Below are 18,486 nucleotides of genomic sequence, written 5' to 3' on the forward strand. Positions count from 1 at the left end.
GTTAGCACTGGATAATTTGGGAATTCCAGTGTTGCCAGATAAGTTTAATAATAATTTAATGTGTCGACTCGTCCGAAGTTCTGTCTGCTCAGAATATATCTCGTGAAAGTTTTGTATGAAAGTTGGTAAATCAGCAAGAAAATGCAGATTGAAGGAAAGCTATTTCCAACAAAACGGTTCGCATCGGCTCAGAAATTGGTTCCTCTTGCCGCTCCACTGCTCGAAGAAACTTGCTACGTTAAGACCTATTTTTATTATTTCGTTTCACATCGGCATGTTATGGATGTTTTAATCTCTGGCCCAATATTGTCGTGGAATGATATCAGTATTTCTTCGATAGAATAAAGAAACGGTTTCGATATAATAAATATTAAATCTTAAGCTCTGTTCGATGGTTTCTTTTTTTTTTTTAAGTATATTCAATATATGTATACTAATAATAAATTAAATTTAGTAAAATATTATTTTTATAATGTGTCGCAATATGTCCTTGTAAACTAGAACTCTAAAATATTTTCATTACTCATTTGTAAATATATAAAATAAATTAAATGATATCCAAGATTTTCACAGACTTTCTTTGCAAACTCGTAGCCCTCATCGTCAATGGTATAATATTTTATATTATAATTTATAAATAACATACAAAAACACAACTATTTCAATTATATTTGTACTTATATAGCGAAATGAAAAATATATACCGAATATTTCATAAAGTTATACAATTTTCATCATTTTCGCATTTCTATAAGACTGTACTGTAGAAAATGAAAAATAAAATTGTCCCAAGTCAATTTCAACGTTTCTTTCAACAGACGAAAACCTTATATCTCCGCCTTTATTATTTTCCAAGTCCGACCGCAATATTATGCGAGACAGCATGGCAGATGGATCAGAAAACATAAATCTGACGTCTAAACATGTTTGCGTTCAAACGATTATGTTTAAGGAGTTTATTTCCATTTTAACTTTCATTTACATTAATTTCCATTTAGAACTTTCAAATATAATAATAAGTGTTGGACTGTTTTATATAAATCTATTATTATTATTTATGTTATGAGGAGAGGAATTAATAAAGTCTGCACTAAATAAAACATTGTGATAGTGTCGATCATCTAAGTACACAATTTCTTCTAGCGATGTTGGGTTATATGACAAGCTACAAATGGCATTCGTTATTGCCACCTTACCACCTCTGCGTACGTTTTTATTAGCTTCCTTCGCGCTTATCACGGGAGAATGTCTCACTCGGTGGTCTTTGTGAAATTCTCTGCATTGCATTCTCAAGCCATGCATAGTTTACCGCATTTAAGTGGCGTTGAATCTGAACAATACTATTGTATTTGTTTAGAAAACATAACTCGATATCTGTGATTTCAGGATATTGAAACTGTTTTTTTTTAACGATAACCTTTTTGTTTTTATGGATATGAATTTCTCGAAAAGTTATATCATGGTCGGATTTGAAAAGCATCATGCGCCTATCTCCGTAGTGAGGAATAACATTCTGAATTCATGAATGTTTTATTGCGGAGGCGACGCGGTGTTAGCGAGAAAAATGCGTCGCCATTCATTCACGCTCGTCACGGACACTAACTGCGTGTTCTGTGTTGTTTGGATTTAGTGCGAAAAATGTGAGTTCTCTCAGTCTAATGCAATCTTCTAAATCATTGATTTATTTTTCTTGTTCCTGTATTTACCGAGTCTTTTATCTGAATAAAGCGGTCAATAAGTGTAGTCAGTCATGTCAGATAAATACTTTTTGGTTGTAGTTTATCACGTATTGCGACCAAAGGTGAGACACGATAAGTATATATTATTATCGTAATATACTTCAGAATATATTTGATTTATTAGTAAAAAGTAATCTTATTTGTGTACAATGCATACAAAAAAAGCTATAACGCGAGTAAGCAAACATATCAAGGAGTTCAATCAATATCTACTACTTGACGTAATTAAATACCACATAGCTTCTTTCTGTGCCGAATTTCATTATCAATAAAGTGTCTTTACGAAAGCAGACAGAGCGACGCCGACAACGTTCGTAACAAACTTATTTTACTGCTTGGATTCAGTGCTATGAAATCTATACAGAGTCTTCAGAATATAGGTCGCCATATTTATTGTTGTTTATCTCGCAATTCGTCGTATTTAGTTACCAATTAATCGTAATGAAAACAAAAATATCACGATTTTTCGAAGATATTTTGATTAAATGTGATATTCTCATTAAGCTTATATGTTGAACAGTAATGTTACACAAGTAATGATTTTAAAAATGAACATGTAAAGAATATATCATTATTCTACATTAGTATTAGAGCCACTAATACGCTGCCAATCAAGGCCTCTAATAAGGATTTATTGTTAAGACATGTTATATTGGTAAGCTCATCCTTAAGACTCCGATTGTTTTTTTTTTTGTAGTATAAATGATAGTTCTGTGGACTATACAGATACATAGATTTTATTGTATTGTCATTATGTATGTATTTGACACTCATTTCATTGAACACATAACGCGGAGACGACTCTTCCATCTAATGGCGTGGACTGTTTAAAAATGGCTACAAAGTTGTGTCAGTAAATTACGCATCAAAAAAAATTTTTTTTTTCGTTATGCTATTTTCAAAAGCAGTCTAGAGTTAGGAATTTCCTTACGTTAAGCTCTTGCCTCGTAAAACACGTAAACACGTCGGCCCTGCGGTTGATCTCTCCTAAGCTCGTTTTGGCAGTTTATGTTATCATAATAGGATTATAACGTTGAGGAAGTAAAGCATCTAAGTTCGCATACACTAATATATCTTCTGTGCACTTGACGCAGCAGTGAGGCTAGACTGCGTGGCCGAAATTCGGTCAGAAAGTTCATTCAATACTCGAAATTGGACAAGATTTTACTGTTGTTAATATTGCTAGATGAAAACAACTATTAGTCTACATTAGAGAAGCGATTTGATCTACTAGGAGTAAAAAAAAATGTTGTTCTATGGTAGGAGTCAACAGGCAAGTCGCAGCCACTACTGTATACTTATTGTTTGTCTGTAAAATACTAAAATTACCTTAATTAATTAAAAATATCCCTATAAATTATTTTTTAATCCCGTTTAGTTGCTTGCCTCAACAAGTCTGTATAAAAAATCTAAGCAAATTAAATAAATCACCCTCGGTTTAAAAGGTAAGAATTAATATTCTTCCAAGGATACCATCATATTTTCTTTTCAGTTTTACTTTTTAAAACTCCGTGCTTCGTGTATCTTGTTAGTTAAACGGAATATTTTATCTTGAGAAATTTTCATTTTTAATTACATATTTATTGAAAATTAATTAGATCTATGACTATTTATGTTTGGACAAAAATGTAATGTTTGTAGTTGTTAGTTTTTATACGACTTTATATCTTTGGCAAATGTTGATTTATTGTTTGTTTCACAATGCTCAATGCAGGTAGCTTATTGATAACACGTGTACAATATAGACAATCGAAAGGAATACTAAATCTTAAAAAAATGCTAAATACTTACACCTACCTACTATTAGTCGCTACTAAAATATCTAAAATCAAAGAATAGACACGTTTTTATCTTCAGTTTGCTAGGTGAGCTTTACCTTCTCAAATTATGTTTGTATAAAGCATTAATTGTCCACATATGAAAAAGTAGTAATTCTAAATTTAAAGAACGATAATAATGTTTTGTATTGTTTTTATTTCAAATTTACTTGAAATTTTAACTGATTATACTTTGTATTCAGATCACATAACGAGCTTGTTTGTTACTGAAGTCGAGTGAAGACAGGAGCTGCAAATAAAATGAAAGGTATTCCACACGACTAAACTTGGCTACAGTCCACGTTTTTTTCTATAACGTGTTTTACTTCAGTAATATTGACACATTAAGACAATATATACTATTCTAGAGATCGATTATTATCGTTGCGATTTGCCTTTATTTATTAAGAATTCACTGAGTAATTTTATCTGAATTTTCTTGAACAAAAATCATGCAACAAGCAAATAATTTAATTATTTGCTTGTTGCATGATTTTTGTTACCCTTATTGTAAACGGACGAAATTGCTATGTAGAATAATAAATGCTTGCAATATTTTAGTTCAAATAATAGGATCGTATTACTTGATAAAAAATAAATTTATCGTCCTATATTTATTTACCTCCAAAATTTAACTCCACATTTTTAAAATGAATAATAAAAGATGACCTTATCGTTTGACATTAAATTTGTCGTGACGGGAACCTATCCCGTGAGTGAGCACTATATTGGGAGTTCGTAAAATAGTTTTTGTTAGGTTATTTATAACCCTTCCATCATAGATATTTCTAACTGAAATTTTATCGTCTCTATAAAAATAAATATCCATATGAAGTATTGTCTTTGTTGGTATTTGGACACTTACATCGCTATTTATACATGAACTAGCGGTCGCCCGCGGCTTCGCCCGCGTAGATAACGGTTCATAATCAGTCTTCTAATATCCCTACTGCTGAGACACGGACACATTTAAGAACTACTGCAACCGGCGCTTGGATCTATTGTGATAAACCTCAAATTCGTGATCACAACACCTCGGCCAGACCAACATCAGCCACGAATCTGATGAGGTTCTTAGGGTCGGAGGCCATTATGCCCTCTAAGGACCGGAGTTAGAACATTTTATAGTTCTATCTTTTATAGTTTAGGCATCATACGCAAAAAATCAACTTTTTTGGTAGATTTTTCCTTTTTTGTCTGAAAAACCCAAAATATCTTGCGGAACCCTATTTTTTTTCAAAATAAAATTTAACCTATGTTATGCGGGATTAATTTAGCTTTCGAATGGTGAAAGATTTTTTAAAATCGGTCCAGTAGTTTTGGAGCCTATTCATTACAACCAAACAAACAAAGTTTTCCTCTTTATAATATTAGTGTAGATTATACATGTATTGTATTTGAAGATTAAAAAAACTTTTATATGGTTTAAATACGAAAAAACTTAAAATAACGTTGATGATAAAAAGTACAAGGAAGTGCAAGATTCTATGAATTTACTTTAGGGTCGAGTAATTTTGAGAGCGCTAAAAATAGCGATATCCATAGACAATGTAGATGAGATTATCACAAGACGATGCTATCGGAGCGTAGGGATTATATTAGCTTCGGAAAGTCAATATCTTCGGTTGTTAAACTTTATTGAACCCTTAAATAATTTTAACACCATTATGTTAACAATACCAATAACTTTCATCGGAGGTAAATTCTTCGACCAAAACGCTGCGAACTTTAGCCGTAATAACATGTTTGAATATTTTAGGGGCGTTTGTATTAAAATAGTCAACTTTTTAACTAGATCCATAACGATTAAGAGTTTTTGGGTCTTTCTTAGAAAATTATAAGGTAAAGTTATTTTTTTATTAAAACGTCACAGCTGATATACCTGTTAAAATTTCGCATAATCCTATAATGATATTGAAATATTGTATTTTCGTATTATAATATTAAAAAAAAATTATTAATTTAAATTGTACATACATAGTTATAGTTATTGTTCATTTTATTAAGCAAATGTTGTTAAACATAATACGGTCGTGAATAAATTTGTTAATAAAAATACCTTACGTATAAATTTTGTCCATGTTGATTTTCATTAATTAAATTTAAACACATAAAAGTATTATACGCCTAATGAGAATTACTAAATAACATATATGTATGAAATATAAACACGTCAGTAATTTATGTATAGCATTTTGACATTTTAAACTATGAACTAATTTTAGAGTAACGTTCTATTAATATCCCTTTGCTGGGCTAATATTGAGGAGGAATGGAGCATATAAGTAGGTACTTACTATCGATTTATAATATGCCAATTGTCGCCTGCGGCTTCACTCGCGTTTTATGACGTTGATTGTCACGCGTTAGGCGAAAAAAGTAGCCTATATTCAAGTATGAGTCGAGATGGCCCAATGGTTAGAACGCGTGCATCTTAACCGATGATTGCGGGTTCAAACCCAGGCAAGCACCGCTGATTGATGTGCTTAATTTGTCTATGTAATTCATCTCGTGCGCAGCGGTGAAGGAAAACATCGTGAGGAAACCTGCATGTGACAAATTTCATAGAAATTCTGTCACATGTGTATTCCACCAACCATGGAACCACCACCAGCAATGGAACAGCGTGGTGGAATATGTTCCAAACCTTCTCCTCAAAGGGAGAGGAGGCCTTTAGCCCAGCAGTGGGAATTTACGGGCTGTTGTTGTTGTTGTATATTCAAATTTGCTTTATACTAAATTTCATCAATTCGGTTCAGCGGCTTGATCGTGAAAGAGCGACAGACAGTGTAACTTTTACATTTATAATATTAATATAGATGAATGGATATTTTCCTTGTTTGTTCCTTATGTTAAGTAAAATTCATCCGAATTTGTCTGAATATTATACGAGACGATCGTTGGTATGGAATACACTTAATAAATATGACACCTATAAATTAAAACGAGGGGAATCTATTTTTATTCTACAGAAATTACGGGGCTTGTCTTATAAAAAATATATTGTTATAACATTCTGAACACCTCAGTGAGCTAGAGCTAACCTGAAATTGTCATTGCTGCTCTAAATTTTTAGATAATTTTACGAGACTATGAACACTTCAATAACGATGAGCCGCCAACGAGTAAAAGTCTTTTTGAATAACGAAGAGGTTCTTTTATATACGACTGAAAGGAAAACCATTTTTTTAAATGACGGGCGTCGCGGCTATCTTGAATATGCAAAGGTTGTTGCATCGTTCAACATCATCAAACCAAAAAAAGGACCGTTGTTTCCAACTTCTTTTTTTTTAGAATAATGTTTTGTATTATTTTGCTTTTCGTCTCGTATAAAAGCATTGCTGTTAGTTCGTTTTGTACACTTTTAGTTTTGTTATCCATTAAAAGTATCTGCGTTTAACAATCATTTGATAAAAAAAAAGTTCTTATAAATCTTATGATTTATAAGAAATTATCCATAATTGTCACATTTCATTGTACTAACTCAATTAAATCAAAAGTACGCTTGTTTAATAAAAATAGTACTTATGAACAAAACTTTTGAATCGTATATTTATTTAGTCGTTTTGCTTTCGTTTTGTAAACTCTCATTTACTAAGACAAAGTAAGCGGACAGATAAAGGCAACAATTCAAATAAAGTAGCGAGCAATAAAATCAAGTGGACCGCCAGTCGGATATCTGACACGGAACTAATTCCCACTATATTTTAATCCGGTAAAATACAAAGGAGCCCAATTTGCATAAACCTCGACTGTTTGTTTCATGCGAGAAGTATATCCGCTTTACTGGGACTATTTCGTACTCAATTTATCTGTATGCGCGGGGCGACGCGAACGGCTGTAAACATTCTATGCTGAAATTTTAATGGTGATTACTGTGTCACGTATTTGTATAATACCTGCTAAAAATTCATATTTCCGACGAAAAATATTACTTCGATTCAAATTATAAACCATTATGAAAGTTTTTTTTTAAATCATTTCGCCTTTGCAATTATATTTCTTTGAATTACCATCCGTACAATGATATTTACAAAGTGCTGATCTTGATCTATTTCTTTGATAATTAATTACGTAGTGGATATATCTTCAAGGGCATTAAAATTCATGGGTACCCTAATCTGATTAAAGTTAGTGAAAAAAAATACCGTAAATAACTGAAACTGTCCAATAAATGCCGCCGTAGGGTTCTGACCGTTAATCCGCCACATTGGGTTAATGCGGGCGAGACATTATCTAACGCCTCTATATCACTGCTTTCGGAATCTGTAGTTTAATAGGTATAAATCCTATCAACCTTAATTTATCTTAAAACAAAACAGTAACTTTACTTGAAACAATCATTACCAATTAAAGGGTAGACATGTTTTATTTGATTTTGTATTTTTTTATAAACAAAAGAGTTGAAGACTGACGTCATTATATGTACTTTTATTTAATTTTAGTACAAGGAATTTAATTCCCATTATTAATTATTTATATTTTTTCAATTTACATTATTTATCATGTAAATATCCCGCATCAAATAACTGTAACATATACTTTTTATATTGCTACGACCTTTATTACTTATCTCTTGGCATAAAAGCAATTAGTGGTACGCGTTAAAAAAGCTTTTTTACGCGTAATAAAATAGAAGTGCAGTATTATTACGGCAAATTAAGTTAGCCTATTAGTTTCGATTTTTTTTTCTTTTTTTATGGCTTCCGTTGTATGCTTCTTATACCATGAAAATAAAACTCCCAACTTTTGTTTCTTTTAGCTTTATTAAAAAATATTGTGTTATTAATATTCGAAATTGGTAAAAGAATTTTTATTCTTGGATTTGAATTTTTTTTTTCTAAATAATCAGTTAGGATCGAGATGTTGACGTATGCCAGTGAGAGACTATTTTACAGTTGTTAAGTTTTTGAGAAATAAGACTAGGCTATGAAGATCATGATAAAAATCGAATAACTTTTTTTTGCTGACAAAAAAATTATAATATTTCCAGGTAGCAATATAATTCTTATTTTAAATTAAATTAGGTAGACGGACTATGGGAACTAAGATGTAATATGTCCCTTGTGTGTGTAGCTGTACTATTGGTTCACTCTGGTGAACAACAGTTTTGTTGCTTGCGGTAGAATATGTAACAAATCCCGTATTTAGGCTACGTTGTATTTTTTTCAATTGCTCGGTACAACGATTAAGATAGAATCATTTATATATTTGTACTTAATTTATTGGTTGGGTACTTCTTTGGCAAAATAGAAAAGGAATTAATGTCACATGAGATCTTAAGATACATATATTATCCTGATTTGGATATTGAAATTTTTTACAGTTTTTTAATACGAGTGCAAGTGATTTCAGCTTAAGCAATGTTAATAAGTATTAAAAGTAAAGAGAACGATTCGAGGTAAAAGAAAAAGAGTTTAGACCGAGCTCAGCTTACTAACACGACGCTGTCAAGATATTCGCTTGGTCAATATATCGTTTCTGCAGACAATATTAGATTTATAGCAATATATCTTTCGCTATTGTCATAGTTTCTTAAGTTTATAAATAAATAGATTTTTGTTGACAATGTTTATGAAGATTTATTATCATCACATGTACCTACATATATGAGAAACATAACGAAATGTCAAATATTATTTTTCATAAATAGTCGTTAGAACTAAACCATTTGAGATATATTTATTACTATACACAAACTTATGTAATGTAAATAGTTTAGATCAATTTAGTTATATTTTACAAAAAAAAAAAAAACGATGTCCGTATACCAGGAATGCAATTTTTTAATATAACTGTTAAAGTATTTTAACAGTAATGAAAAAAATTCTTTTTTACTATATTTATTTTCTTTATACTAATATTTACTGTTACACAAAACGGGAGATTTAATAGTAACTATTTTAAATGATAAAATTCGATACACTAAAAATGTGATTTTATTTACTAACGAAGTCCAAAAATAAAGTAAAATATTCATTAAAGAAAATTCATGAATAAAAATTTTAAAGCAATAAAATAAACTATTAAGCCAATCGAAAAAATAATAAAATAGTTTTTTTGTTTCTTTTACTATGAAGATAATATCATGCTTGTATAGAATTTGTATATATGCTAATTTGTATTTCAGAAATCGCTTAGAACAAGCTCGTGAGTATTCAAAGTAGTTACAAAATGTTGGTGCTCAGGTTGAGTGCACTCGTTGGAGGTTAGTGATTAAATTTCATTATTAAGTTTTGTAAAACTCTTGTAATATTATGTACATATTTTGTATAATAGGTTATTTGACAATGCGAAAAATAAATTGTGAATTATTGTAACCAGTGTATATTAAAACTTGAAACTTCAAAATAATACTTAATTTCTTCAAAAATCAATAAAATTAAAATGCATTTTTTCAAAGGTTTGTCACGTGACACAAAACGCTCCTGATTGACCGGGCTTATGATGAAGTCACTTTCTTGTAAACCTTGCTTTTCTACTATATGTACCACAGATTAAAATACAGCAAAGTGACGTCACCGACCCCATTGCAGCGCCATATTGTTCAAGTAGCGTTTTCGCGCGTTATTTAAATATGGAATTTTTAACATGATATTTTTCGGCAAATATGTACTAGAAATAAAAAAAAACAACTTTTACTGGGTTCCTTAAGATCTACTAAATAATATAAAATGGATTTTAAAAAGCAGTCAAATAGCCTATTGTCTGTATTCATTTATATTATTATATTATATAATAATAGATCGGTAAGAAGTACGAAAATACAGAATCTTTTTATTTATTATTTTTCAATTTTGATAAATTAGTTGTTTAAGACGTAAATTATTTGCAATCATCTTATTTAAAAAAATATCATTAAAATGAAAATCTTGTTTTCTTGATTCACAATTCTTTGTTCTTTTTTTAAAAATACTTTTAAAAAAAGAACAAAGAATTATTTAGATTGTTTAAAAATACTTTTATACATATTTGCATTGTATATTTAACCCCAATGCCTGTGCAAAACTTTAGATTAAGAAAATTTAAACGGATAACAATAACTGCACTTAATGTGCTTGCTTAAGCAGTGTTGTGTACGAGTAATCCCGAGGCGTATGTGAATATTCATACGACCCTATAAGGAAGAAACTTCAGGGAAAGTTTTAGATTCTCGTTTAGGTGCATTACTTATAGTAGATAAGTTAAAAATTTCAACTTCGAATGTACGCACTAAAACTTTTGAATTTTTCAGTACAGTTCTCTTGCGACTCTGAAAGAAACTTTGAAATATACATTTCTATGTTCGATATTCGAAATAATAAAAAATAGTACAAAACTAAAACTTTTAAACTGAACTTAATATTTATAACATTGCATTTATTTATGATTTTTCGTTGTAAAATTTTCAAAAACAACACGTAAAGAAAATAAAATAGCACCTTATTAATATATCGTATAAAGTTCAAAGTTAAATATTATATCAGTGTCGTGGGCAAAAGCCACCCTTTTAAATAAGGATTAAAATTTTGATACTAATTCATAACTGGATAGGGCAGCAACTATTTCACCACGACGATTTTCGTCTTAATAAATCTAGAAATTTAATTACATTTACAGCTTCGCTAAAGTTTCTTTAATCTCTTAAACTGACTTTTTTATTCTCATTTCCTTCAGTGATAAGACGTTTTAGCTGTTTCGTTTCATTGTTTATACTTCCATTTGTTTGTCCTGTGTTGTTTACTTTCTGTCGGATGAAAACGTTGCTTTGATAGTTTTTTTTTTCTTTTCTTTCTCGGCTAATGTGTATTTGTGTGTGTGTGTGCGAAAACAATTATTTATTACCAGTCAATCAAGCAATTACAAAAATAACTTTTTAAATATATATTAAATAAAGCTAATGCCACTTAGTGGATAGAATGAGTAGATCTTAATAAAGGATCGCGGGTTGTAATTCGGGCAAGCACTCTTGGGGTTTAATTTATCCATTTTGTTTGTTAGCGAATTAATAACGTGGCCGTACAATAAACATAAGGAAATGTTAATTTATCGGATCAATTTTGCTACATGTTTGTTAATAAACACATACATAATTATATTCAAACTGCAGTGGAGCAGTGTTGGGAAATAAGCTTTTTTCTTTATAAGAGGAGACATTATTTTACTTTACTTTTAAGCGACCCAGAATCTTAATCAAGGGCCTAACGCTAATACGCAAAAATTACAAACATTTTAAGATATTTTATTTATATTAACTTACGGTTAAATTACGGTTTTTCTAAGAGTATCCATACAAAGATTAAATTTACCTAGGTATATATCTTAAACGATATATTACTGGACATATGTAGTAATAAACTATTATTAAAGATTAGTGTATTTATGTCCTTATCCTTTATTCGAAGTAATGTTTTTGGCTATACGAGTAAATTGTAAATTTCCCACAGCTGTGACTCCTCTGAATTTCAAGGGGAAGGTTGGGAGCTTATACCACCAATATGGGTGGATACACTCATGGCTGAATTTCATTGAAATAAGACACATACAGGATTCCTCTCGATTTTTTCCCTCATCGCCAAGCACTAAGAGTTTATATAAACACTAATTAAGTGGATCAAAATTCAGTTGTGCTAGCCTTGGTTTCCACCCGCAATCATCGATCAAGATCCACGCGTTCTTACCACTGGTCTTTTACTGTTACAATAACCTAAATTTTGTAATTTTTACCGACACAAATAAACAGATATAAACTTAATATACATTAAAGCTGATGCCATAATACTAAGTAAAGTTATGCGTTACGCTGACCGCGAAGAGAAACTTCTCCGCATTACAACAAGTGAACCTGCAGTTAAGTGTTTACTTCGCACATTGTGAGGCGTCGTGCTGCAAGTTGGCTCATAAAAACAACCTGACTCTTGCACTCACTACCACCATTATAAGTTATACATACTTATAGGAATACACGTAATTAAAACAATCGCAATATAACCTAATATTGTGATAAAAACGTTGCTTGCTGTTTCAATATCTATTGTATTACTTTTTAGAAACGAGTCAAATTTTGATATCATTGTTTCATTGCTTTAGTACTATTCCAAAATTTTAAGGATATCAATATAGTAAATGTAAATAATTAAATAAAAGAAAGACAATTACAATCAATTCTAGTAATACTACTTATCGTTTAAACAAATAATATAAAATATCGATATCGATATTTTAATACCCACTTTTTATATGGACGTGATTATTTAACTTAGAGAATGGTACTCTTTAATCCAGTCTTTGAAATATTTGTTCGAAATTATCTGACGACATTATAAGACATCACGATCACGACACACGAACATTGTAAAACCAAAAATCATTCTCAATCCAAATAAAAAAAAACATAATTAGTAATTCATTATCGGCATTTCATAAATTTTATATTTATAAACTTAGTTCCATTTCAATAACATTAAGTTTTACAAATGATAAAATATACACGGTTTTGAATCAAAATAACATTGACAATTATTAATAATAATATAATCGTGGACAAACATACATACTTACAGGTCAAACACAGAACTTCTTTTTTTGGTTAAAGCCTTCTCCTGAGTGTAACAAATACTTTTCTGAAAACTGCATCCAAATAGCTTTAGCTAAACGCGAGATACTCGCGGACAAACATACCTACATAATTACATATGTACATAAATACATACAAACAATCGAATTGAGAACCTCCTTGTTTTGAAGTCGGTTAAAAATACTCTTTACGATTTTAATGGAAAATTTTAATATACAAAATCCAAAATCTTTCGTAGCGACTACTAGCAGGTTCACGATTACAGGTAAATTGAAAACATTGTATTGTTTTTCGTATTGAACTAATAAATTAATCGCAAAGTACTTTTCATAACAATATATAGTTTATATGTTTACTGATGCCTCATCTCAGTTCCGCACGAGTAATACAGTACCTACTCAGTGTATAGCCATTTAGATATTATAGAGATGTAGCGAAGTTTACTTTATTTAGAGTTGAAAAGTGATAAGCAACAATGATTTTAATAATTGTGGCCCCATACATATATGTGTATATAAATGTATGCATACATATGTGTATGGAACTATACTGATTAAATGAAAATTTGTGTTTTTTTTTATTTAAACAATACAATATACTCTAATTCGAATTTTAAAAAATTACGTCGCACACACATAAGTGAGAAGACCAACTTTTTTTATCTGTCCACGACAAATTATAGTGTACAGGTGTGTTCGTAAGCATGGCGAAATTTCAGTTATCTCACTCACATAATCCGATAGAAAAGCGATTCGTCACGATTGAAGAGAGTTCAAGCGCAGACCCGAAGGCTTCACGTGCTTCCCGAGATACTGGAGGTGTCAACATTAACAATTTCTGAATTTCGACACATCTACTGAGAAATTATCCATGACAAACCTCAATCAATTATTACAGATTTGTATAAGAGTTATTTGAAGATGGTGCAAATTATTTATGTACAAATGTGCAACTAAAACTGTTTTGAGGATGAGCAACATTGTAAAAGTAGTTCGAATTAGGTAGTTCTCCATTAAATTTTTATTTACAAGGACATGAAATTAACGCTTGTCACGACAATTGTCGTAATTAAAAGCGAGCGAAACTGCGAAGTGCTGCATATTTATATAATAATATTTTCTGGGATACATTTAGTAAGATTTTTAAATATTTTATGTGCGTAGTGCACAAAACAAATCTGTTTTCGAATAACAGAATATTATATAAATGTGTATCGTGTATACAGTTTGTGTTTAAGCGTGTTTTAAATAAATAAAAACTGTAAAAACGTTAAATAATTCATACGTAAATAATTTTAAAACAGTTTTTCAATAACGCCATCGTTTTATTATAACGTAAAATTTCAATAACATGTTGCATTAAAATGTTTTTTTTTATGGTATAGGTTGGCGGACGAGCATATGGACCACCTGATGGTAAGTGGTCACCATCACCCATAGACAGTGAAACTGTAAGAAATATTAACTATTCCTTACATCGTCAATGTGCCACCAACGTTGGGAAATAAGATGATTTGTCCCTTGTGCTTGTAATTATACTGGCTGGATTATTTAGTCCACCTCAACCCAGAGAGCGATCGTTTACTATATTGATATAACTTTCGTCACAAAATAAATAGAATAAAAAGCATATTTTTTTCTATTATAAAATAGTTATTTTGACTAACAAATAACTTGTGTCAAGAGTGGATACAATAGCCTAAGGGGTCGAACGTTTGACATCGCTACGAGACCCGTTTAATAGGTTGTTCGAAAAGTCATTTCGTGTTTTCGCAATAGATGACTTAATTATACTTTCACACCTAACTTAACTTAAAGAACATAATCTTTTTAAAGTTTGATAGTTGATATAGCAAGACTTACTTACTTATCAAAAAGATCCATGGATTTTTAACCGACTTCAAAAAAGGAGGAGGTTCTCAATTCGTCTGTATGTATAGTATTTTTTTTATGTATGTTCACCGATTTCTAGAAGACGCGTGGACCGATTTTAAAAAATATTTTTTTGTCTGAAAGGTGGCACCTTCTAGTTGGTCTCACATTAATTAGAACAGATTCTGATGATGTGATCCTGGAGAAATTGAGGGGAACCCTTATATTTTATAGGCACATGTACCGTGTTTTACATATTTTCTGAATTTATATTGCCGTTTGCTTCTGGCAATCATAATATTATACTGCTGAGCTGATGATGGAAGGTGTAAGTCCTCAATTACTAGGAGTTAGGAAATAGTTCTTTGAACATTCATATATGGATTTATAGTCCTCTTTGTAGTTTTTATGAAGAGAAGTACAGGTTCACTAAACATTTCTTTTGTTATGTTATTGTTTGCTTTATCATGCTCCAGATATAAGTTTTATTGAAATAGGTTCAGCGCTATTTGAAAAAATCAACAAATGACCATTTATTACATAAGAACTTTTAATTACTATTTTGAGAAAATAACACTAAAAATAGTAAAATAAACTATTTTTTTTTTAAATAACACCGACTTCAAAGTGATCACTAAAAAAGTAATAAAATAATTTGATTTAAACACGTATTATTGAAGTCGGACGATTTTGAGTGAAAAACAAAATGTTAACTTTTTTAGTGATCACTTTGAAGTCGGTGTTATTTAAAAAAAAAAATATATATATATGTAATAGTTTTTGCTTGGTATCATATGAAATACAGAAAGTAAGCTACTTTTTTCGCTACTTTATTTACTATTGAAGACATCTGAAAAAGACATTTGATATCTATTATAGAAAAGATGTATTGACGAAACTCCAGTTCCGAAAGTGATTTGCAAAATTTTACTCTGTAATTGCATGTAAGCGACAACGTCTATTCGGACGTTTTACATATATTTTTTTTTTCATGTACAGGGGCGGTTCTCAGACCAGTAACTGTCTTTTTTCGAATATATGCCGCTCTCTAAAAATTTTTTTGGTTAAATCGTAACAATTAAATAAAATGCAACTAAGAAACCTCTTTAATTTGATGCACATCTCTACGACTGGACCTCTTCATAATAAGACCACGACCGAACACCTACGTTCAGTTAACATCCCATTAACAAAAAGAAAACAGTCGTATTACTATATAAGATGATATAAAATACTAATTCATTTGACTTTTCAATTAATTAAAATATTTAACAGAAAAAATATTGTCATTAAACTATGTACGTTAAGTGTTCATTTAAAACGTATATTTTATTTTGTTCAATAATATTCAATTTTATAATTGAATGGACTCTAGAAATATTAATTAAACAACACTACCAAATCTGTAGATGAATAACAAAATAGTGCCTCACATAACTTAAGATTTCGTGGAATATCCAAAACATTACCAAATAGTTTGCATACAATTTCTTATACTATTGCGTAAATGTTCTTGCTATTAACGAAAATGTGACGAAAAAGTATATATTACTGAATTCCAATTAACATTGAAATTAGTTTCAGTCTTTTAGAAAATTACAATATAATTAATCATGGTTTACTTTATGATTTTTGATGATCATTTTGTATTTCCTATTATATTTATTATTAAATGTAATTTTAAAGCTTTCTAACAAGACGTTCAACAATGGACTCTCAAATTAAAATTAAAATCCATTTAAAAGTATCATAATATTTTATAAAACGATGCAAGTAAGTTGCATTGACTAACGACGGACTTTTCTTGTGTTAAAGCATATTTAATAGGTCTTAAAAATATCCAAGTGTTTCACTTCATATTGCATTTTCTGTCTTTATTTGGAATGTTTCCAATTTGTGAACCGAGTATGTTTATTGGCACGGTGAAGCATATAATTTAAATTATGGTGGGGAATTGGAGCTTTAAATTAAATATGTCCCATATTTAAATAACTTTCCAATTTTTATTAACGAAGCACTTTAATGAAATTAAACTTCTGTTTGTATCTGCAAATACTTACGAAGTTCGTTTATAAATTTTAATAAAAAAAAAAATACAAATTATCATGATCTTTGTTTTCGATACACTCGACGCAGAGATCGTTATCTCTGTATAAAAATAATACAATTAAATGAGATTGTTGTCAACAATTGTCGTCATCGCACTTAACCTAAAAACATTACATAAATTATGAATATTTTGCTACAACACATAAGTTTATTATACGTTTGATAGCTATTGTTTTACTTAATGTGACTGAGGGTAGCGCGTGAAAAGATTGCCAAAATACCGCATTATCTCGAAGGGCTCTAATAAAGTGCGCCTTAACATTACAAAGACGTTTAAAATGCTTATTTGCATTCAAGAAAGCATTCAGGAAGACCAAGTGTACGGTTTTCTGTAACGTTAGTACTCAGGTTCAGCGCTAGACGGAGGGCTCCCTTGATAGTGATTAGACGATGCTAATACCATTTACTTTCCAACTTTCCTGACTTACCGACCGTTACGTGAACATTCGCTATTTATTTTACAGTACTTGGAAATCATCTTTAATGGTAGATTTAACTTTGCCATTTACTTTAATTCTTGTTCCTTTATCCTGTTTAGTATTGCAAACAAATTGAGGGTTTTACCGGAATCAAGTTTTAAAGATACTCTATATTTAATATACAATATTTGCTTGTAATGCTTAAAATTTTTTAGTCGCAGTAAATTTAAATATTTGTTATTGTTGTTTAAATATTACAATTTTTAGTATTCTTTTTCCAATCGACATTTAAATAGATCAAAAGCGAAAACATAAAACTTACGTTCAAGCTTAAGCTGAATAACAAGCTAAACACGTCAAAAAATTGACTATTTTCTTAATATCAAGCAAGACATAGATCTCCTCCAAATAACGAATATAAATTTTAGTTTCAATATGTTTGAGTTATATATGTATTAGGACTTAAGTACCAACACGTCAATATAGCTTAACCTAAATTAAAATTGCAGCTCTATACTAAGTGGAGCTCCGCGCTGTGGTTTACCGCCGGCACAAACTTCTTCCGAATAACAAGTAAAACCAACAATTAAGACCATGTAAAAGTGTTCTTACCGCGTTCTGTCCCAATAAAGAAAAATAAATGAATAAATATAATTAATAGCCTCCAATAAAATCTACATTAATATTTTCAAAGAATTCTTATCGTTATTGAATATGATGACAACCATTTTAATATTTATTTCATATTACGTTCAATATTTTTCTCCGTACAAAATATTTATTTGCTGTAGTTTTTACCGATTATTTATAAGTCTAATATTTAAAGGGAAGCATTTATTCAATGTTTTTATAATGCTTTCCTTATTTACATTAATAAGTACTGTGGCTGGTCGCTGTACTTATCACTAATAAATAGACAAAGTTTCTTTTTCAAGATGTTATAAGTACCCAGAGTCTGGAGGACGACAAAAGAAA

The sequence above is a fragment of the Vanessa cardui genome, chromosome 14, assembly GCF_905220365.1.
Source record: "Vanessa cardui chromosome 14, ilVanCard2.1, whole genome shotgun sequence".
NCBI classification, from domain to species: Eukaryota; Metazoa; Arthropoda; class Insecta; order Lepidoptera; family Nymphalidae; genus Vanessa; species Vanessa cardui.